Here is a 21712-nt window from a genome sequence, read left to right on the forward strand (position 1 = left end):
GAGACAATTGTCGTCTATTTTGATGTCTGGTATTTCTTTAGATAAAAACTCAAGACAAGACTCAATATCTGTCCAATATACTTGTGATGAAATAAAAAAACACCATTGAAAACTTATTTCCTGTGATGTTTGTTTCAGACCATTCTTCGATATATTGAAAACATGTCTGGTAAAAATTCTGCACTTCTTTGATAAACTTTTCTGTTATGCCCAGATTTGATTCCTCTAAGTCTGACAATATTCTTTTAATAATTAAAGGAAGAAATTTTTCTTCAAAACAAGATTTATATTGAAGGATAAAGTCATTCAAAATAAGACTAACTTCCGTAGCTGTAATGTGTTCACCTTAAATCTTTTTAGTCATTTTGTGAAAAATAGATGCTTGATTATATACAAAATACATTAATATCTCAGATATTTTATTATTGAAAAACGAGGATGGAAGGAGGAGCCGCGGTCAGCCAGCCAGCTGAGGCGGTGAGAAGCTGGGTGGGCTGCGGGGGCGGGGCCTCGGAAGCGCCCTGTGCTTGGACCACAGGGGAGCGGGAGGAGGGAGCCCGCAGCACGGGCGTAGGGCCCCCAAAGGCCGGTTGCCCCAATGGCTGCTGAGCCGGTCTGCTGAAGTGCAGTGGTGTGGTTATTGTCACTCCCACACACAGCGGCCTGGAACCAGCTGAGAGGTGTGGGTAGCCTCGGAGGTGGGCGGTTGAACGGAGTGGTAGGGCCCAACCGCAGTCGGCAGATCCGAGTGGTCAGTGAGCTGCGCTGTCCCTTGTCCCTGTGGCTGGCAGGTGGCGGATGAGCCTCCGAGCCAAGTTCGGATAGACTTGTGTGGTGACCGAGTATCAGGCCAGGCTAAGGGGTACGGGGGCCAGCGGCTACAGAGAAACTGGCCAGTAGCCGCAGGGTGTTAAGAGTATTTCCTGAGTGCCGTCGTTGTCCCAAGCCTGGGTCTAGGTGCCGGGGGTCCCAGCAGGAACGAGGTGGACAGTGGCTGTGCCTTCCTGAGGCTCACTAAGGAAGGAGCCAAAACCCTTAACTTGGTAAAATTCTTTGCACTGACTACTGAACAAGTGGGAAGAGCTTTGCTGGGGACCCCAGAATTGAGTTCATCTGAGACAACGTTAGAAGTATATGCGGTTTTACCTTCTTTCACAAGTATTTATTGGTGCTCATTGATTAGGGGACTAAGCTACAGCCTCTTAAAGAGCTTAAGTAGAAAAAATAGACAATTACAATTTATACACAGCAGTACATTGAAGAGGAATTGGAGGGAGAGTCAATTCTTAATGTAGAAGAGAGATGGAGAGCAACAAACAGCATGTTACCGCCATCTCTGATCTTTGCCATAACCACTGCTGTAATAGGCTCTTTCCAGTTTGGCTACAACATTGGAGTCATCATGCCCCTGAAGCGATCATAAAGGACTTTATCAATTACACTATGGAGAAGAGCTTAGAAGACCTTCCTTCTGAGATGTTACTAACGACCCTCTGGTCCCTGTCTGTGGCCATCTTTACCGTTGGTGGTATGATTGGATCCTTTTCTGTTGGACTCTTTCTCAACCGCTTTGGCAAGTGTAATTCAATGCTTATTGTCAACCTGTTGGCTATCATCAGAGGCGGCCTTATGGGATTGTGCAAATTAGTGGAGTCTGTTGTAATGCTGATCCTGGGCCGGTTGGTTATTGGCCTCTTCTGCAGACTCAGCACAGGTTTTGTGCCTGTATACACTGGAGAGGTATCTCCTACTGCCCTGCGGGGGGCCTTTGGCACTCTCCACCAATTGGGCATTGTCATTAGGATTCTTCTTTTTTTATTTTTATTTTTTATTCATTTTAGAGAGGAGAGGGAGAGACAGAGAGAGAGAGAGGAGAGACAGAGAGAGAGAAGGGGGGAGGAGCTGGAAGCATCAACTCCCATATGTGCCTTGACCAGGCAAGCCCAGGGTTTCGAACCGGCGACCTCAGCATTTCCAGGTTGATGCTTTATCCACTGCGCCACCACAGGTCAGGCGTCATTAGGATTCTGATGTCCCAGGTCTTTGGTCTGAAAATCATCTTAGGTACTGATGATCTTTGGCCTATGCTGTTGGGCTTCCCCATCTTTCCAGCTATCTTACAATGCATAGCCCTTTTATTTTGCCCAGAAAGCCCTAGATTCTTGCTCAAGATCCTCCAGCGATTGTAGGGCACCCAGGATATGACTCAGGAGCTCCAAGAGATGAAAGATGAGAGTGCTAGGATGGACCAAGAGAAGCAAGTCACTGTGCTGGAGCTCTTCAGGGTCTAGAGCTACCAGCAGCCCATCCTGATCTCCATTACGCTGCAGCTCGCTCAGCAGCTCTCTGGAATCAATACCGTGTTCTATTACTCAACAGGAATCTTTAAAAATGCAGGTGTTGAGGAACCCATCTATGCCACCATTGGTGCTGGTGTGGTTAATACCATCTTCCCTGCAGTGTCTCTGTTTCTGGTGGAAAAAGCGGGAAGAAGGACTCTATTTATGATTGGCCTTGGCAGGATGGCTTTTTGTACTAACCTCATGTCTGTTTCCTTGGTATTAAAGCATTCATATAACTGGATGAGCTTTATCTTTTTTTTTTTTTTTTTTTTGTATTTTTTTTTTTCTGAAGCTGGAAACGGGGAGAGACAGTCAGACAGACTCCCGCATGCGCCCGACCGGGATCCACCAGGCACGACGCTCTACCCACCAGGGGGCGATGCTCTGCCCCTCCAGGGCATCGCTCTGCTGCGACCAGAGCCACTCTAGCGCCTGGGGCAGAGGCCACAGAGCCATCCCCAGCGCCCGGGCCATCTCTGCTCCAATGGAGCCTTGGCTGCGGGAGGGGAAGAGAGAGACTGAGAGGAAGGAGGGGGTGGGGGTGGAGAAGTAAATGGGCGCTTCTCCTATGTGCCCTGGCCGGGAATCGAACCCGGGTCCCCCGCACGCCAGGCCGACGCTCTACCGCTGAGCCAACCGGCCAGGGCCTGAGCTTTATCTTAATTGGGGCTATCTTGATCTTTGTGGCCTTCTTTGAAATTGGCTCAGGCCCCATTCCCTGGTTTATTGTGGCCGAACTGTTCAGCCAGGGACCCCGCCCAGCTGCAACAGCAGTCAGTGGCTGCTTGCTCCGACTGGACCTCCAACTGTTATTGCACTGTTCTTCCCCTTCGCTGAATCCCACCTAGGACCCTACATTTTTATTATCTTCACCGGCTTCCTCATTGCCTTCTTGAGGTTCACCTTCTTCAAAGTCCCTGAGACTCGTGGCAGGACTTTTGGGGAAATTACCTGGAGCTTTGAAGGGCAGGCACAGGGGGCTGACAGAGCCCAGGGCGGCCCCATTGTGGAGATGAACAGCACACAGCCTAGTAAGGAGACTGCCGCTGATTCCTAAGCCATGATTTCCCCCACCTCCCTCCCAACATGGAAAAGCAGCCTCTCCCTGAACAGGGAAGAGACCCAGGACTGCTTCTGAACGCTGTTAGCTGACTCTTTTCTCACCCCCACACTCCATGAGCACTCAGGGAAACCCAATGCTGGGTTAGTTGTATCTTTATTGGCTTTTTATTTTATTTATTTATTTATTTATTTTTTGTATTTTTCCGAAGCTAGAAACGGGGAGAGACAGTCAGACAGACTCCTGCATGCGCCCGACCGGGATCCACCCGGCGCGCCCACCAGGGGGCGCCGCTCTGCCGCGACCAAAGCCACTCTAGCGCCTGGGGCAGAGGCCAAGGAGCCATCCCCAGCGCCCGGGCCATCTTTGCTCCAATGGAGCCTCGGCTGCAGGAGGGGAAGAGAGAGACAGAGAGGAACGAGAGGGGGAGGGGTGGAGAAGCAGATGGGTGCTTCTCCTGTGTGCCCTGGCCAGGAATCGAACCCAGGACTTCTGCACGCCAGACCGACGCTCTACCACTGAGCCAACCGGCCAGGGCCTCTTTATTGGCTTTTTTTTTTTTTTTCCATTTTCTGAAGCTGAAAACGGGGAGGCAGTCAGACAGACTCCCGCATGCGCCCGACTGGGATCCACCCGGCACGCCCACCAGGGGGTGATGCTCTGCCCATCCTCTGCCCATCCGGGGCGTCGCTCTGTCGGGATCAGAGCCACTCTAGCGCCTGAGGCAGAGGCCACAGAGCCATCCCCAGCGCCCGGGCCATCTTTGCTCCAGTGGAGCCTCCGCTGAGGGAGGGGAAGAGAGAGACAGAGAGGAAGGAGAGGGGGAGGGGTGGAGAAGCAGATGGGCGCTTCTCCTATGTGCCCTGGCCGGGAATCAAACCCGGGACCTCCGCACGCCAGGCCGATGCTCTACCACTGAGCCAACCAGCCAGGGCCTAAAATAAAAATTCTGATTGAAAAAAAGAAAAAAGAAAAAACGATTCCAGAATTTTAGGACATTTGTCTAAACTTAAAAAATATAGACGGAGAGGTTCAAATAATTGTAGAACATGCTCTATAGCAGGTGTTAGAGCAAAACATCTATTTTTGAATATCCTAAAAGTTTGTTGTATTCAAAATTTGCTTCTTCACAAAATTGTTTTAAAGTAGCAACATGAACGGTAAAACGACTAAAATGCAAATAAATTGTGGTTATTACTTTTACATCAATTGGCATGGCACATGATGCTGTGTTGATCATATTTGAGAAAATATGTGCATTATAACCTTTTCCTAGTATTTTCTTTTGGAGTAACTCTTGTAATTTTACATACACATTATTCACTCCTTTGCTTCTTTGCCCATCAAAATTTGTATTTGTAATATCAGCTGTTAGTGCAACTACTTTGGATTTCAAATTGTTTTCATTTATTACTCTGTATAGATGGTTTGACAAAATTTCAGAAGTTTCACCCTCAATGGATTCTAAAGTTAAAATTTTACGTGAATGCCCTTGGTAACATTAAAATAACTTACTATTGCCTGACCTGTGGTGGCACAGTGGGATAAAGCTTAGATTTGGAACACTGAGGTCGCTGGTTCGAAACCCCAGGCTTGCCTGGTCAAGGCACATATGGGAGTTGATGCTTCCTGCTCTTCCCCCTTCTCTCTCTCTCTCCCTCTTTCCCTCTCTCTCCTCTCTGAAAACTGAATAAAGTCTTAAAATAAATAAATAAATAAATAACTTACTATTATTGAACACAATTTAATTTCATTATGACTTGATGCATCAGATAAAACTGTTATAAATGCTGCAGTTTCCAAGTCCTCTGTAAGTATTTTGTCACAGTAATTTTTAAATACTGATTTCCAAATAGCCTCGTATTTTCCTGGCATATGAAAATTTTGCATTATGAAACTTTTTCAATAATTTAGTTGTGTAATCCATACTATGAAAACTTTGTGAATTATGGTATGAAATGCAAATGTTCCCTTTATTGCAGCCAACTGTTTTTCATCTTCAGAATAATTGAAGTTTTAAAAAAACTTGTTACTTTATAACTGGAAGCTGATGCAGCTAATGACTGCTTATGTTTGTTGGTGGTGAAGTGTTTCGCTATCGCTGCTCTGCCCCCACCTGCAATAAAAAATTCTCCACTACAAATATTGCAGAAAACAATGGTATCTTTCTTTGATATGAGGAATGAAATTTTTTTTTCAATTTATCATTGAAATGGCATTTTCTTTTTTGATTTTTTCCATCCCTTAAATGAAATTTAAAATTAAAAATAAAATATAGAACTACACAAACAATGCAAGCACATTAGGAACTGAAAACGTTGCCTCATGGTAGGCGAATTTTCCGAAAGCTAAATTAATAAAACTAAGTATCAAACAAGTCATCAAACAGGCCTGACCAGTGGTGGCGCAGTGGACAGAGCATCAGACTGGGATGCAGAGGACCCAGGTTCGAGACCCCGAGGTCGCCAGCTTGAGCACGGGCTCATCTGGTTTGAGCAAAGCTCACCAGCTTGGACCCAAGGTCGCTGGCCCGAGCAAGGGATTACTCACTCGGTCTGCTGAAGGCCCGTGGTCAAAGCACATATGAGAAAGCAATCAATGAACAACTAAGGTGTTGCAACGAAAAACTGATGATTGATGCTTCTCATCTCTCTCTGTTCCTGTCTGTCCCTATCTATCCCTCTCTCTGACTCTCTCTGTAAAAAATAAATATCAAACAAAACCACTAATTTGGAGTGATATTCAGGTGTATTTATCATTTTCTAATTAAAAAACGTGTTTTATGCAACTATTTAATCAAAATGCATTATTAATAGATATGGTTTGAAGTTAGGTTTCCACTTTAAATCTTGAATTTCAGGAAAATACTTGTAAATAAAATTATACATATTTGGAAATTATTAAATAGATAATGAATTAATAAAACATGAATTGTGCTAGTCTATGATTGAATATTCACTGAGAAAGAAATAATTGTGAGTCTACAATGTCGTTTGTGCCGTATCATGTTTCAGTTAAGAAATACACAAAGTGGCCCTGGCCGGTTGGCTCAGTGGTAGAGCGTCGGCCTGGCGTGCGGAGGTCCCGGGTTCGATTCCCGGCCAGGGCACACAGGAGAAGCGCCCATCTGCTTCTCCACCCCTCCCCCTCTCCTTCCTCTCTGTCTCTCTCTTCCCCTCCCTCAGCCAAGGCTCCACTGGAGCAAAGATGGCCCGGGCGCTGGGGATGGCTCCTTGGCCTCTGCCCCAGGCGCTAGAGTGGCTCTGGTCACAACAGAGCGATGCCCCGGAGGGGAAGAGCATCGCCCCCTGGTGGGTAGAGCATCGCCCCCTGGTGGGCAGAGCGTTGCCCCCTGGTGGGCGTGCCAAGTGGATCCCGGTCGGGCGCATGCGGGAGTCTGTCTGACTGTCTCTCCCCGTTTCCGGCTTCAGAAAAATACAGGAAAAAAAAAAAAAGAAATACACAAAGCCATTTGTGCGCTCAGTATATCGCGCACTCTCTCAAGGTCTCCCGTGCAGAGCTCATGCCTTTCAATCACATTCCACTGCACTGTACTGCACTTATCCTTGACGAATTGTCATGTCTAATACAAATATGTCACATCACACGCAATGGATCGACTCTGCATCAATCAAATACGGACAGTTACAGATTAGTCTTCCAATATCAAAAAGGAGGACACTTTTCAAGGGAGGGCAGAACTTACAAAAGGACTGTCCTCCCTAAAGGAGTAGGATTGGTTACCTTACCACTATGCATCAGGCAGATCCTAGGTTCCCTGAGAAAAAGGCAAGAAATGACAGAGACAAGACTCCCTGCTCTCATGGAATTAACATCCCAATAACCTCTCTACTGAGTTCTCTTCCTCCTCAATTGCTCTTATCCTTCAAGAATATGAAAACAACCTGACCAGGTGGTAGTCCAGTAGATATAGCATTAGCCTAGAACACGGAGGACCCAGGTTCGAAACCCCAAGGTCACCAGCTTAAGCGCAAGATCACTGGCGTAAGCATGGGATCATAGACATGGCCCCATAGTTGCTGGCTTGAGCCCAAATGTCGCTGGTTTTAAACTCAAGGTTGCTGCCTTGAGCCCTTGAGCCCAAGGTCTTGAGCAAGGGGTCACTCGCTCTGCTGTAGACTACCCCCCCAGTCAAGGCACATATGAGATGCAATCAGTGAACAACTAAGGAGCTGCAACAAAGAACTGATGCTTCTCATCTCTCTCCCTTCCTATCTGTCCCTCTCTCTGACTCTGTCTCTGTCAAAATATAAAAATATATATATATGAAAACAATTGTAATGAGTACATCTGTCTGAAAATAAGCAGCACTACCTAAGAAAATTTATTATTATTTACTAAATTTATGCAATATTATTAATAAATATTGATTAATAATATTTATAATGATCATTTATAAGTGAAAGGGAGAGGAGAAATAACAGAAGTCTTTAACTCACAGAAATTTGCTCTATACCAAGAATAGCACTGGTTTTTGGTCAGTTTTTCAAGGTTTCTCTCACTAGCTATACAGCTATTATATGTCAATGACCAAAATATTACCCTCCAGTTCCACAAGAATGGAGATGAATTCCAGTAAGTCCAAAAACTGAAAGATTACTTGCCTTTAAAATATATTGTTTATAGTAGAAATGAGTGGATTTTTATAAAACACTGGATCTACAATGAACAGACTTATGGATAATGCACAGGAATGGGGGAGTGTATTTATACAATGGCTTTTAATTCAACACACTGTTCTTGTTAGAACAATAAGAGTGCTTGGGAAAATTGGGAGAAAGTAATTAGCTATATACACATGTGCACACACACCAAAATGAATAGCTTCCATGGCATCTTGTTTCTATACTTTTATCACAAGAATCAGCATCTCCTTAACTAGGCTGGGTGAAGCATGGCACTTAAAGCCAGCTGACGTCTCTCATTTCCATGAGCTGTATCCATCCATGTCTTGTATGCAAGCACACCACTAGACACCAGAAGGTCTTTTAGACAAAATGCATGGGTCAATAAAACCATCACCCACAGAGAAACTAGTCAAAATTCAAACATCATTTGGAGGGGATCAAAAGCACTGCCCTCCTGTATTAAGGAGAGGATGTTTAATTTTAACCACCAAGGATTTAAAAAAACAAACAAACCTCTGACCAACTACTATGACCTTGTTACTTTCACATTCACTTTCAGCTGAATGCAAAACTTTGTCACCTCCCTTAGTTCACCTCCTGGCTCTGCCACTGCATTAGGTTTGAAATGTACTCAGCAGCATTCAGCACGCCAAGACGAAGTCCCACACCAAAGAGGGAGCATGGGTTTTGGGGACAGGCTTCCAAATGAGCCAGCAGCCAACCTCACTAGGCAGCGCACACAAACTCAGGCCAGGGAGCTGAAACCAAAACAGTCTCTCCAATGCTCTCTCTAGGCAGTGAGCTCATAGGTAAACTGCCAATCATTAATTCTACCAGCAAAAGATTAGAATAACAATGGTGAATTCATATAGATTAACTTGCTTGAAATTTACCTTGTTAGAGGACTACACATATTAGTAACAAATCTTTAATGATATTTGTACATCAGTTATTAATAGTTTTTCTAATGATAATCTATTATTAATAAACAACTATTTATTAACACAAGTCTTTTTGGTAATAATCGCCAAATGGATCTATGACATCTCTCTACAGTGAGGCCTTCACATTCCTGAAGTGAACTTCCACAAGCCACTTTCAATCTCCAAACTGGCCAAGGTAGAACTGTTTGGACAGCCTCCCTAATCCACTTCTGTATGTGTTTTAAGTTTCCAAGGCAAGTCCACACCACCAGTGAACTGTCTTTCAAAATCAACTGGTCTTCTCTGTGACTCTAATCCTGTTTTCTATGACGGGCAACTTTCCGAAAACCAAGACGGAGTAAAGGATAACAAGCTGCTTTGCAGGATGAATGATAAACAGCAGTAGAGGCCTACTCAGTGAGCTAACTTATGTAACTAACTCCTCAATAGCAGGAATATAAATTTGTGCCCCACCTAATTTATACATTAATACTTATCAGGGAACTCTAGATTATTCCAAAACAGAAATCAGGAGTGTAAAAAGTGCTCTGATCCATATAAACCGTGCCCGGGAAATAAGTAGTCCAACGCTGTGGTCCAGAGCTCTGGGCCCTAGAGTTCCAAATCTATGTGGCTACTTACTGGCTTTCTACATGTTCATCTAAAGTATGAGAGCTTTGTGAAAATTAAGTGAACTATAAAGAGACATGATAAATGTTAGTTATCGCTATAATAAGTGTATGAGGCCTGACCTGTGGTGGCACAGTGGATAAAGCGTCGACCTGGAATGCTGAGGTCGCCAGTTCAAAACCCTGGGCTTGCCTGGTCAAGGCACATATGGGAGTTGATGCTTCCTGCTCCTCCCTCCCCCTTCTCCCTCCCTCCCTCTCTCTCTCTCTCTCTCTCTCTCTCTCTCTCTCCTCTCTAAAAATTAATAAAAGTAAAAAATAATAATAATAAGTGTATGAATTTTCTGACTTCCCACATCACACTACTAAAAAGGTTACATTAATGTCCCATTCTTCTTCCTGAAAATAAAAACTACTCACTAGGTTGGTCACTGGTTAAATCATTCCAAAAAAAGAAGGGGAGAGACAAACTGAATTCTCATATACCACTGTAAGAAATAAATTGTTACAACCTTTCTAAAAAAAAAAAAAAAAGAAAGAAAAAAATTGTTACAACCTTTCTAAATGGTAAATTGGAAAATGTATCAAAAATCTTAAAACTTAGCATGTACATTGATCCTGCAAATGTACTTCTAGAAACTCCTCCTAATGGAAAAAATATCTCACAAATAAATACAGAACATAGATATATGTAGGTGAATAACCACTGAAGAGTCATTGATAATAGTGGAAGTAGGGAAGAACTAATGTCTAATAAAAATTAATTGGTTAAATTATCATAGATTCATATAATGAAATATTCAGTTACTAAACTATTATAACTGATAATACAGACACCAAAAGATTCATAAGATGTTAAGCAAAAAAAATAGAAAAGCAGATTATGAAATAATTATATATGTATCTAGCAATATCCCATATTTGTTACCAAAAATTATACATGAATAGCCACACGCACACACACACAAAAGGATTTGAAGAGATATGTACCTGGGTAGTACACTTATGAGTATTTTATAGTTTTCTACTTTTTACTTTTCTGTATTTCCATTTTTCTACCATAAACATGCAGTTCTTTAAAATAAAAGGGAGCCTGACCAGGTGCTGGATCAGTAGATAGAGCATTGACCCGGGATGCAGAGGACCCAGGTTCAAAACCCCAAGGTCACCAGCTTGAGTGTGGGGTCACTGGCTTGAGCCTAAAGGTCGCTGCCTTGAGCAAGGGGTCACTGGCTTGGCTGGAGCCCCTCAGTCAAGGCACATGTGAGAAGCAATCAGTGAACAACAAAAGTGCTGCAACTACAGGTTGATACTTCTCATCTCTCTCCCTTTCAGTCTGTCTGTATGTCTCTCTCTTTAGCTAAAAAAAATTAAAACTAAAATAAAAGGGATATCAGCTGATCATAAACTGATTATCAGCTTGGTTCTGAAATGCACAATTAGGCTGAAAGTTATGACAAGGTTTATTGTCTCAAGTACTTAGAAGTATATAAACTTTATTATCATTATTTCCATTTTTAACTAAGAAACTGAGGCCTGACCTGTGGTGGCGCAGTGGGATAAAGCGTCGACGGAACGCTCAGGTTGCCGGTTCGAAACCTTGGGCTTGCCCGGTCAAGGCACATATGGGAGTTGATGCTTCCTGCTCCTCCCCTTTCTCTCTCTTCCCCCATCTAAAAATCAATAAATTTAAAAAATTAAATAAATAAAGAAAAAGAAACTGAGGCATTGAGGGCTTAGATGACTAAATCCAAGTCATAGATTGTGTGGTCAAACCCAATATTCTCTAGAAACGGCACTCTTAACTATCCAGAACCCTCAATTACATTATAGAAGCCGTTATTAATGAGGTCCATGCTATACTCTAAAAGAAGGGTGTGAAGGTTATAGTTTTTTAGTATAAAAAACAAAATTGAAAAATGTACCAATTTTCTGTATTTTTCAGATATCAATTTTTAAAGCATTATGTTAGGCTTATCATTACTTGTCAAATGGTATTTTGATATAGTGATAACATAGTACTTTACCACTACACTGTGGCTTAAATTTACATTTTGAGTCTTCAAGCAAATATTTTGCTAGCAGCCTTCTCTCCAGCTTGTCACTTGAGCATTCTATCCTTGGGAAACGTTCTCTTCTTTCAGAGCCAATTCGACTACACAAATGACTTGGGTACAGTACTTGTGGCTCTTATTTCTAAAATCAGTGACTACTCAGTGATAAAAATATTTTCACAAGGCCCTGGCTGGCTGGCTTGGTGGTAGAGAGTCGGCCCAGTGCGTGAACATCCCAGGTTTGATTCCTGGGCACACAGGAGAAGTGACCATTTGCTTCTCCACCTTCCCCCTTCTCTCTCCCCCTAATCGCCCCCCTCATCCAAAGCCATGGCATGGGGCAACAGCAAAAAGTTAGCCCCAGGTGCTGAGGATGGCTCTATGGCCTCTCCTCAGGTGTTAAAATGGCTGGTTGCCAAACAACCACAGCAGTGGCCCCAGATGGGCAGAGCATCACCCCATAGGGGGCTTGCCTGGTGTGCCCTGGTCCGGACTCATGCAGAAGACTGTCTCTGCCTCCCCACCTCTCACTTAATAATAAAAGAAAAAACACTGTTTTCACAAGTAAAAATTTTAAAATGCAGTCTCACTGCAATGTAGTTCACTTATAAATACTGACTCGAGTTCCTCCAGGCACTGTTCTAGGCACTCAAGATACAATGATGAACCCAAGTCTCTACCCTTCAGAAAGATTTATTACAGGTATGTTACATATTTGAAGGTCACAGTCAGGTTTTTGTTTTTTTAGTTCCTTTTTTTAAAAAATATTACTATTTCATAATTTTAATTAACAGCCTAAGGTATAAAACATTTTGTTACTTGAAAAACTTGCTATATCCACTTAAAGAGATGGTCTTAGGAAATAGTGAGAAGGAAGTTTAACAGTGGTTGGTTCTCCAACTTGACTGCGCAGGAGAAATTCCTGGAGGACTGGTTGAAAACACCAAATCCCAGGGCCCCACCTCCAGGAGTCTGATTGTGAGGAAAGACGACAAAAACCTGTTTTTTGTTTTGTTTTGTTTAAGCAAGAGAGAGGAACAGACAGGGACAGACAGAAAGGGAAAAAGATAAGAAGCATCAACTCTTTGTTGCGCTTCCTTAGTTGTTCATTGATTGCTTTCTCATGTGTGCCTTGATGGGGAGGGGACTCGAAACAAGTGACTCTTTGCTCAAGCCAGTGACCTTGGACTCAAGCCAGAGACCTTAGGCTCAAGTCAGCAACCTTTGGGCTCAAACCAGAGATCATGGGGTCATGTCTATGATCCCATGCTCAAGCAGACAACCTCAGGGTTTAGAACCTGGGTTCTCAGTATCCCAGGCCAACGCCCTAACCACTGCACAAAGCATCTGGTCAGGCAAAACCTGCATATTTAACAAGAACCTCAGTTAATGCTGCTATAAGAGATCTGAGATCCAGACTTGGTGAAACCCACCAGTAACTGAAACCATTCAGAAGAGAAAAAAGCTTCACAGTAGTGGAACTTGAACTGAGTAATAAACCCAACCCTCCTATAATTAATTCTCTGTAATTCACAAATCTAGAAAATTAAAAAGATGAGGCAGAGTAGAGGAATTTAACAGCACCTCCTCTTTGACTTCTTAGAGGGAGATTTCAAAGTAGGCATTTGGGGAAAAGATGAACTTGTCGAGTTCTACTATGAATATTAGAGATAAGCATTAAGAAAAAAGAAAATAGCTAGTCAACTGCAAAAAAAATGCTAAGAGGGACAAACATTTCACGGAACTCACTTGCTACCACTCATTTTATGCCCTATTTCACAATGCTTAATATCTGAACAATCCACAGGGTTCCAAAGTACATCAAAAATTTGTTCATTTCCTCTTCTACTCAGGCAGAATAATAGAGTTTTGTGAAGATACCATGTGCCTCAGCAATTTCAATAAATACATTCTTAGATTGAAAAATACCTTTAAAAAAAAGTTCAATCAGAAACTCCTTATAGTTTCAATGCCATCACTCATATTTCTCATTTCTCAATTTCAATTACTTAAAAGTTCCTGGGTTTTTTACCAACCTCCTACAGAAAGAATTGAAAGTTTTATACATATATATATATACATACATATATACATATTTAAGTTACAAGCAAACAGACACCAAAACAACATAAGTGTTTCAAGTAAACTATTAAAAGGAATTAAAAAGAAAAACCCAGTTCTCAGAGATAGGCAGAAATCCTAACTTTCTAATTCGAGGAGTGTTTAAGTTTCTGCACCTTGTGTCATCTAATAACAAAGGTATCCCCACAAACGCATCCCTATTTTAGAGGTTAAGGGTAGCAATACACAAACCCGCTGGCCAGCTGTGTCCTGGCCCTCAGATCCTGTCCACCCCATAATCCAGGAGCGCTGAGCCTGTCCTTCATCCTTTCAAAGGGATTAGTAAACCGCCTCCCCATCGACAGAACTGAGATTTCCCAGATGCACCGATTGATAATGATATTTGTTTTTATTATCTACACTCCTTGTTGTACTTGTTTTCGTGATTTGTACGCACTGAGCACACACAGGGCAGGAGCAGGACGCCGGGAGACAAGCACAAAGGAACGCATCTGTCCAGAGTCGGCATCTATTTAAAATCGCAGGCTGCGGCTGCCTCGGGGCAGCCCCGGCAAGGGCAAAGTTCTAAAGGAAACTTTCCTACCGAGAGGCTATCAAACACTCCATCGCCTGCAACTCCGCCGGGAAGCCGCTCATCCATTTCTTCAAAAGCAAAGCCTTCCCCAGCCTGAACACAACAAAAGATGCCCCTAGGAAACGTAATCTGCGAAGTTGTTTGCAGATCCAAAGGCAGAAGGAAAGGAAAGTGCAACCCATCCCTCGGCGGTTTCCTTTTCCTAGCGTTCCCGGGTCCAGCAAGGAGAGACCGCAATCGTGCCTCCGGTCCGCACCCTGCACCGCGCGGGTGCGCAGAGCCGGGAGGGAGGGGCAGCGGACTCCGGGGCCGCTCCCGGCAAGCGGAGACACCGTCAGTCAGCCCGGCGCGCGATCCAGCCAGCCGGTGTGGACTGCCCTTCACGGCCTCGGACTGTGTGCGCACGGGAAGAAGACGGACAAGCCGGGACTCGAGGCCGGGGAGAGGCGGGCGACGCAACGCCGCTCCCCGCAGCTCTTGATCCCCAGGAGGCGGGCGGGGAGGCGAGGCTTGGCCGGAGCGCCACGCTCAGACAACCGAGGGCAGCGAGGTCAGCCCTGGAGGACCGAGCGCCCCACGGCTCCCTGGGGACGGAGGGACCTTCTCGGCCGGTCAGGGCTGCGGACGCCCATTCAACCCGAAGCCCGTCCCGCGCCGCCACCCCTCGGCCAGCCGCGGCCCCCCGGCCTCCCGGCGCCCGTCAGCCGGCTGCCCCCGGGAGAATGGGGAAAGACAGGCGAGAGCCACCGTGGCCGCGCCTCCGGGCACGCGGCAAAGGCTGAAGGGCGGCCCTCGGGACGGGAGCCCCAGGCAGCCATCGCGCCGACCCCCGCGCGGACCCCCGCCCCGCCACCTCGCCGGTCCAGGCCGCCGACGAGCAGTCCGCTCCTCACCTCATCTCCAGGCGGGTCCGCACTGCCGCCCGGGGACAAATCAGTGCAGCTCACTCGCCGCGCGGAGGGACGCAGGAGCCGCAGCCCCGCACACCATCCCCACCCGCCGCCTCTCCGTGCGCCCCGGAGTCCGTTCGGCACTCTCCCTCGCGAGCCGCCGTACTACGGAGCAACCAAGCTGCGCTCCCTGCCTTCTCCTCCGCTCCTCTCTACCTCCTTCGCTCCCTCCCTCCCTCCCTCCCGCCTATCTCCTCATCTCTCTCTGCGGCCTGCCCCGCCCCTATCCACCCCCTCTGTCTCCGCCCACAGGTGGGAGAAATTAAGCAACCTGCCAATTGAAAGAAGAGTCTCGCATGTACCCCGCCTCTGGCACCGCTCACCTCGGGAACCAATGGAAGAGGAACCAATAAAAATAGAAGAAGACAGAGTGACATTTCAGTAAGTCAATCTACAAGCTCAAGGGGGCGGGCTATCCCCTTCCAGAGGAGTAACCAGAGGTTTCTAGTCTGGTTTTTGCCTGACAGGATTTATGAAGATTTTGTTCCACGACTTTAGTGCATCTGTATGTTGCTCTGTGAGAAACGATAAGGAATATTTTAAAGGAGAGAATAACGTGGAGGCAAAAAGGGAGACGGAGCACCGTCCCAGGACGGTGGTAGGGCAAACAGTTAGCATGAGAAAGGGTGTGGCCTTTAACTGAAATTTGCATAAAACGAAACCTATCTAGGTGGCTATAACTTCTCCCATTTATTTAGGAATCCCTGTGCGGCGCCTCGTCTCTCCTCCGACCAGAGCATGCCGGGAGATGTCGTTCCGAGTTCGGTTGCTATGGCGTTCTCTACAGCCTCGGAAAGTCTTGGAGTGACGAGCGACCTGACCAATAAGAGTAGCGCCTGGGCCAGCGGGGCGGGTTCTCTGCAGAAGGACTGAAGGTGGCGGTGGCGAAGTGGCAGACTGTTAGAGCCTCTGGAAGGCAGGTGAGTGCCAGTTCTGTGTCGTGTGTCTTGGGAAAGGGGGCTTTGGACGAAAGATCGAGAGACACCTCGAGGAAGCATCCATCCCAGGGGCAGATGTTGGTCCCCGCCGCACCCCAACCCCAAACCCCCTCGGGCCCGGGCCTAGCTTACTTAGCTGAGGCCACCGAGGGGCGGGGAAGACTTGATGTGTCTGCGGATTTCCTGGTCCTCTCACAGGCTTTCTCTCGGTTGCATCTCCCTCCACATTTAAGGGATGCAAAAGTCTGGACGTTCTCTTCCACTGAATCTCCCAAGTTGGTTTTCTCCTACCTGCCTCATTTTGTTCCTGTAATTTGAGTTTCTTTTTCTTCCTTCCTTACTCCTTTAATGCCATCGCTTTATACTCCTTACCTTTCCTTTTTTGGAGCAATTACCTAAACAAAGCAAGAGTATTCGCATTTGTATGACTTGAGGGTCAGGTTTGCCTTCGTCAGCTAAACAGCAGTTAACTCTGGAGCAAGCATAAGAACCACCTCGCAACACGTTGAAGTGCAGATGCTGGTTCTGTAGTTTGGGCGGCGCCTAAGAACCTGCGTTTCCACAGAGCCCAGGTGCTGCGAGATTCTGCATAAGCTCTATCGAAACAAATATAACGTGAGCCACTTAGGTAATGTTAAATTTTGAGTTAGCCATATCAAAAACCATGAAAAGAAACACGTGAAGTTGATTTTGATGTTTCATTTAACCCAATATATCCAAAATATCATTCCAACCCATAATCAAATATTTTCTTTTTTTTTTTTAATCAAATATTTTCTAATTGAGGTATTATACATTCTTTCTTTTCACATTGTCTTTGAAATCTGATATATTTTACATTGACAGCATATCTTAATTATAACTAGACACAGTTCAAGCGCCCCTTAGACACCTGTGGCTAGTGGCCACTCTTACTGGACAGCGCAGATGCAAATGATATAATTGCCCCTGCAAAAACTAAAAGGTGTTAAAACTCCGGTTGCTCGTGACCAAACCCTTTGAGATGGATTTTGGAACTACTTTAAAGGTTCTCTGCCCGATTTACAGAAATAATAGTAAAAATAGCCAACACTTACTGAACGATTATTTTGTAGAGTGCTTTGCATGCATCATTTAATCCTTACAACAACCTTTGATGTAACTGTTATTATTATCTCTGTTTGAGAGAAATGAAATCTAAGGCACAGAAGGTTCAAATTAAATAGCCCAAAGTCACATAGGTAGCAAGTAGGAGAACCAGGCTTCATACTTGGGTCAGTTATGATTTCTAAATCTTATCTGTCAACCACAGCAGTGTATAATATTTGTCTTTTATCACTAATTTCACTTTATTGATACCTCTGCTCTACTTTATGGCAGCAGATAAGATGTTCGGATTTGAAACAAAGAGGGTTCCTCATACAAGGTCAACTTGCCTGTCAGTTGCAGTGACATATTTTGGTAGTTTTACAACTCTTCATACTGTGCATTCAAAATCAAAGTTCTAGATTAAAGAAGTGTTCAAGATGCGGAGCAATTTAGGGCTTTGGGCCAGTACTATACCTTGGGCAGTATTGTGTCTTGATTCATTAGTGTACCTCTCTAAAGATAGGGAAACTTGGGAATTCTTAAAATGTTCCACTATGGCCTGACTGGTGGTGGTGCAGTGGATAGAATATCCATCCTGAACGCTGGGTTGCCTGTTCAAAACCCAAGGTTGCCAGGCCCTGGCCGGTTGGCTCAGCGGTAGAGCATCGGCCTGGCTTTCAGGAGTCCCGGGTTCGATTCCCGGCCAGGGCACACAGGAGAAGCGCCCATCTGCTCCTCCACCCCTCCCCCTCTCCTTCCTCTCTGTCTCTCTCTTCCCCTCCCGCAGCCAAGGCTCCACTGGAGCAAAGTTGGCCCGGGCGCTGAGGATGGCTCTGTGGCCTCTGCCTCAGGCGCTAGAATGGCTCTGATTGCGGCAGAGAGACGCCCCAAGATGGGCAGAGCATCACCCCCTGGTGGGCATGCCGGGTGGATCCCCGTCGGGTGCATGCAGGAGTCTGTCTGACTGCCTCCTGTTTCCAACTTTGGAAAAATACAAAAAAACCCCAAAAACCCAAGGTTGCCAGCTTGAGTTTAGGATCCCCAGCTTGAGGGATGGGTTGCAGGCTTGGGTGAGGGGTCATCTACATAAGCCTGAGGTCACTGGCTTGAGAAAGGGGTCAACAGTCCAATCCCCAGCCAAGGCACTGACGTGAAGCAATCAATGCACAAAAGTGGAGCAGCAAGTTGATGCTTCTCTTTCTCTCCTTACTTCTCTCTCTCCCCTCCTCCCTCTTTCTCTCTCAAAAAACATTTCACTATGGAATCATGGTGTTTTTTGTTTTTGTTTTTAGTGAAATCATACATGCTAAAATGTGGTCTTTTGCAAAATACTTCTAATTTTATGCATTAAAATAAATGTGACATCTTGTAAATTATTTTCTCTCATCTGTGAATTTATTAGTAAATATTTCATCAGAATTACAATTTCTGTCTTGCATCTGAAGCAAGAAATGATTTCTTTAAGATGCTGTAATGAGTTAGAAAATTAAACAGGCATTTACAACTACAATAATGGCAGTGAGTGAAGACTGGTTAAGTCAGTGGGAGAGGAAGGAAAGTGTAGCAGAGGTCTGAAGATCCCTCAGTTGCTGATATCCCTCATCACCACCTGCACTGTCCCAAGTTCACATGATTAAGCCAGCTTAAAGAGAAGACTGTTATTCATCACACCGTTAGCTCCATTGTTCCCCATAGCACACTAGAGGAAAATATGTTAATTAGAAATATAAATGAGCCCTGGCCAGATAGCTTGGTTGGTTAGAGAGCATCATCTAGAAGCGCAAAAGTTACCAGTTTGATCCCTGGTCAGGACACATGCAGGAACAGATTGATGTTCCTGTCTCTTGCTCTCTTTCGCACTCTCTAAAAATCAATCAATAAATAAATAATTGACAAAAAGAAAAGAAATATAAATGAAAGTTACATTTCTATTGTTCTGGATCTTACTATAGTAAACAGCCCTACATTGAATAGTAACTGGACCAAAGATTTCCAATCCTTAAAATAATGACCATCTACCCCCCAATCCATCCACTACTCACCTGGTAGAGGTACTGGCAGGGGAATGCCTCCAGTAAGAATCCTACATGTAAATCAGTAAATAAGAAAAGTTAAGCTCTCTTGGAGGCAGGAGACTAAATGAAAAATTTTTTTGAGATTCAAAAGAGGTCATTGTTGGAAGCCACCATTCTAGACAGGCAACAATTTGACATCTACAAGCTAATGCCTTTTTTTTTCTGTCTAAAACCCATATCATGGGAGTTGATGCTTCCAGCTTCTCCCCCCTTCTCTCTCTCTCTGTTTCTCTCTCCTCTCTCTCCCTCTCTCTCCCCTCTCTAAAAAATGAATAAATAAATTTAAAAAAAAATTTTAAAAAAATAAAATAAAACCCATATCAAACAGAAGATTTTTTCCTTTCCTAATTTTTCACCTATCTTTATGTCTCAAGTTATGTGAGTTGTAAAAACACCACACGTGTATAAATTCAATTGAGTATGTCTTGGTTATGTTCAAAAGAATCTAGATTGTCATAGTTAGAAGAGAGAATCTAGATTGTCATAGTCTCAGCCACATTTCCCCCTCAGATGATGCTTGAATCCCCTTTATGATGACACTGTTAGTGTGTATCTGGCCTCTGTTTAAATCCTTCCAGTGATAGAGAATATGCAACTTCATGCATTTTCCTACATTTATTTTTTTTATAAAAAGATTTTGTTTATTGTTTTAGAGAGGAGAGAAAGAAAGAAAGTGGGAGAGGAGCAGGAAGCATCAACTCATACTGGTTGCTTCCTGTATGTGCCTTGAGCGGGCAAGCTGGTGTTCCAAACCAGCGACCTTAGCATTTCAGGTCAATATTGTATCCCACTACTCCACCACAGGTCAGGCCTAAGTTTAAATTATGTACATAGCCCTGGCTGGATAGCTCGGTTGGTTAGAGCATCATCCCAAAACACAGAGCTGCTAGTTCAATTCCCGATCAGGGCATATACAGGAACAGCTCAATGATCCTGTCTTTCTATCTCGCTCTTCCTCTCTCATTGAAATCAATCAATCAGTCAATCAGTTATGTACCTAGCATGTAAAGGTAAAGGTTTATAACTGGCTATCAGCTAGAAATGCTTCCTAGGTCCAGGTGTGAACTACTATCACGGTGTCTTCCTGTGCCCACCTTGTAATCATCTTGTGCTCATATGTGTGCTCATTTCTTATGCAAAGTGTCCTTAGAGTGTACAGATTTCTCAAGACTCTTGCCTGCACAGCACACAGATGTCTCCAACTGCTAAAGCCATGTACCCACCTCCCTCTTTAAGAAGCAGAGTTGCCTATCTATTTAGGAAATCCATTCTTCACAGCCTGCCAAGTATGGTATTTAGACCAAACCTCCATCTAGTTACTTTGATTTGCTAACCTTTTTTTTTTTAATTTATTGATTTGAGAAAGAAGAACATAAATTTGTTCCTATATGTACCCTGACTGGGGATCAAACTGATAACCTCTGTGCTTCGGGACAATGCTCTAACCAACCGAGCTATCTGTCCAGGGCTGCTGACCATATTTTTAACCAACTATTTGGGTGCATGCATGGTTTGACGTACTTTATCTGATATGTGGATATATGTGAAAAGTCTCACAGGTTAGTAAGAACATTATTAAAATGTAATATTTAAGTCACCTCTTCAATATAACTGAAGATTCATCCCCAACAGTCCAGCTGGTACCATATGCTATGCACCATTCCTGGCATAATGAGCCTATGGGGCCACGTTTGAGAATTGACTTCATCTGTTTTTCTGCAAGCCCAATTGCTGGACTGTACTTATGCTTTGCTTAAAAGAAAAATGAAGGTGGATTAGAAATATTATAACTAAATCCTGAACCAGAAATGCCCACAGTATTGCAAAGAGTGCTTTGGGAAATAATAGAAATTATAATATGAAGGATATAAAAAGAGTTTGGACGTTCAGGAATTAAGTTGTCTGCAGAATAACAGATGGATTGGGTGCAAAGAAGTGAAGCCATTCAGCAGCCTGTGGTCATAGCCCAGGCCTGAGACATGACAGTGTTAGCGCACCACTTGTGCTAACACCCATCGAAACAAAAAATGAGTGGACAAGCCAGGACATCAAAAGGAAAAGCAGACTCTATGGTCAGTAACTTAATATGCAGGAAGGAAATGTGACAGACTCAGATAACCTTGATGACTGAAGATTGGTACAGCAAAATCTTACTTTGGAGAAAGATTAGTCCAGTCTTACGTCCCTCGGATTTGAGGTTGATCTGATACTCTGAATACTTTTGGTCTGAAAGCGTAGTTAAGAAATGATCTGTAGAGGTGTTATTTACAATTATTAATAGATGAGCTCCTTGAGGGATTAAGTGCAACAAGAGAGCAAGTAAAGTTCATGTCACTGTTATAACAAAGATGAAGCTATTGGAAAGGTC

General features: G+C 44.3%; 2 protein-coding genes and 1 pseudogene across 11 annotated transcripts in view; 2 read left to right on the forward strand and 1 right to left on the reverse strand.

Annotated features, from left to right (window-relative positions):
- Positions 1–15423, reverse strand: part of ITSN1 (intersectin 1) — a 232559-nt gene extending 217136 nt beyond the window's left edge. For 2 of the 6 annotated variants that reach the window (XM_066370290.1, XM_066370286.1), the window contains exon 1: positions 15207–15423. The gene's annotated coding sequence lies outside the window, so the exon portion shown is untranslated. Of the gene's footprint in view, positions 1–14322; positions 14362–15206 lie in introns of those variants that run through there. The other 4 variants (XM_066370291.1, XM_066370289.1, XM_066370288.1 and 1 more) reach the window with 3 other exon arrangements.
- On the forward strand, positions 1279–3468 carry LOC136393319 (solute carrier family 2, facilitated glucose transporter member 3-like; annotated as a pseudogene).
- A 94-nt stretch (positions 15424–15517) lies between the features above and the next one.
- CRYZL1 (crystallin zeta like 1) overlaps positions 15518–21712 on the forward strand; it is a 44478-nt gene continuing 38283 nt past the window's right edge. For 2 of the 5 annotated variants that reach the window (XM_066370302.1, XM_066370301.1), the window contains exons 1-2: positions 15690–15861; positions 15962–16183. The gene's annotated coding sequence lies outside the window, so the exon portion shown is untranslated. Of the gene's footprint in view, positions 15645–15666; positions 15862–15961; positions 16184–21712 lie in introns of those variants that run through there. The other 3 variants (XM_066370300.1, XM_066370299.1, XM_066370298.1) reach the window with 3 other exon arrangements.

The sequence above is a fragment of the Saccopteryx leptura genome, chromosome 2, assembly GCF_036850995.1.
Source record: "Saccopteryx leptura isolate mSacLep1 chromosome 2, mSacLep1_pri_phased_curated, whole genome shotgun sequence".
In the NCBI taxonomy this organism is placed as follows: domain Eukaryota; kingdom Metazoa; phylum Chordata; class Mammalia; order Chiroptera; family Emballonuridae; genus Saccopteryx; species Saccopteryx leptura.